Below are 2,141 nucleotides of genomic sequence, written 5' to 3'. Positions count from 1 at the left end.
GCCATGTGTGTCGCAGACCAGGCTCTCTTCCAGTAATCCCCAATCAGTTGGTCTTTCTCTTGTGCTAACGTGATCTAGAAGAAACCGCAAAGCTTCTGATACGTTTCCTCCTTGGTCCTCGCACGACAACAAACACTCGACAAACCGAGCGACGGCGCGACCTTTCGCCATTTGAATCGCCGTTTCAGAGTACGAGTTTTTATCTCTTAACCATCGTCGTCTATAACCGTTTGCCGAGCCACTAGTTCGTCCAAAGCAATCTCGCGATCCGTCATGACTTTTTACAAGTTGCGTAACCCGATGGTGTCAATTTGCGCTCTTATGTACATCGTATCGTCGCGAATATATCCACCAGAAGACAAATTTTCGTGTAAGATAAACACTGGCATTCCCGATCCTACGTTCCTTGTACTACAGGGCCGTCTCCAACTTGTATCATCATCTCTGGGCCTGAAGCTATCCAGATGATCATTGTTCTTCTCTTGGTCAATAAGCGTGAACGTAACTTTCTGTTTGAAAGGCCACGAAAGTATGGCGTCAAAATCTCCTCGCATCATCACGAGAAATATGGACATGTGCGTTCCACGACCCTTCCCGTCTCCGTTCAGATACACAGACATTTGACATCGGTAACCTCTCCGCGAAGGGTAAAAAGGGGGACTCTCTATCCGTGTATATTTTCCTGAAATTGCATCTTGAAATCTGCGTTGAACATCGTCAATCTTCATAACATAGGTTCCATCGTACGAAGTGTTTTCTAAGTGGGAAATAGCCTGGGCTTGGTCTTGTATCTGTATTTCGTGTAATCTTAAATGATGATCTAATCGGTCCGTTTCACGACTGCCAGATGGCGAAGATCGCGGGGGGTCTCTAGAACCCCTCATCGCCTCGATTTCTGCACCCATTATCGACAACCGTTCGTCGAATAAGTTTAATTGTTTCTTAACATCACCACCATCGACCTCAGATTTCTTCAGGCGCTCGAGACTTTTTTCCAGATGCCTAAGACTCCCCTCCATCCTGACCATTTTTTCTTGATGCGCGAATAACGTATTTTATTCAATGTCGCAATCGTTTGTTGCGCAGACAATCGTTCCTCGTGTTTCTTGTTCGCTTCCACGCGAATCTACGGTTTTTTGGTGGAGCTCTAACCGTGCTAGGACCACTCCAATAAAATCACCCACAAGAATTAAATGTTCAGGTGCGTTGGAACCGATGTGATCGTCCAGACTTTCTCTGGGACCGCGAAAATTGCAGCCGACATTGCTAAAAACGCAAACCGTCGGCATTTTAGGGCACGATTTTTCGTGTTCCGGTAGCAATTCTCTGAAGAATTTGTCTCGATTGCAACCGTGAGGACATTCCACGAGAATCCTGGGGCATTCTTTCAGATGATCCGACGAGTCCTTTGCTCGATGTTCGAGTTCACAATGCTCGCAATCGACCAATCTGAACGGACAGTCTTTTTCTATGTGATGTGCTAACTCGGACTTCGGTACGACTGCATCGCATCCGTGCCTAGAGAAGACGCAATTCACGTCGGCATAAGCACACACGGAGTAGTGTTCCCGAAATCTTGGGTATTCACCCTTCCATTCGCACCCTCTCTTTTTGTTTGAACAAAAGCACTTGAACTCGAACAGTTTCCCGTCTGGCGTATACATCTGGAAACACTTCTTTGCGTCGAAAGGTTTGCAAGATCGCGCGGGCACTTTCACGATCGCCATTCTCCACTGCGAACATGGCATTTACGCATTCGCTGCAACCACCTGTACGATACCCCAAAAACATACACACCGTTTTTAACGATTTTGACATTTTCAAACGACTCGAACACTTTACTCGAATACTCACCTATGCCCCACGGAAATTGCATGGGATCGTGAAGAATCTGACTGCACTTGACGCACTTATAACAATCATCCAATGTTCCACTTACGAATTCGACATCGCCCACAAAATAGGACATGTTTGCAAAACCAGAACTCGAGAGAGAGATAACACTGGATAGACTGGTGCTTCGGCGAGAAGAAGAGACTCACTATATACCCTCTCTCGTGCAAACTATATATAATATAATGACGAACGGAGAAAAACGCGAAACAGGACGTAATGAGAAAAAAGTCACGTCATCGGGATAC

General features: G+C 46.0%; 1 pseudogene; it reads right to left on the bottom strand.

Annotated features, from left to right (window-relative positions):
- Window positions 1-281: 281 nt before the first annotated feature.
- Window positions 282-1,969, bottom strand: LOC137986037 (TNF receptor-associated factor 2-like; annotated as a pseudogene).
- Window positions 1,970-2,141: the final 172 nt, after the last annotated feature.

The sequence above is a fragment of the Montipora foliosa genome, unplaced genomic scaffold (genome assembly GCF_036669935.1).
Source record: "Montipora foliosa isolate CH-2021 unplaced genomic scaffold, ASM3666993v2 scaffold_131, whole genome shotgun sequence".
NCBI lineage: Eukaryota > Metazoa > Cnidaria > Anthozoa > Scleractinia > Acroporidae > Montipora > Montipora foliosa.
The sequence above is the reverse complement of the archived record's forward strand: the minus strand, read 5'-3'. Positions and strand labels throughout refer to the sequence as shown.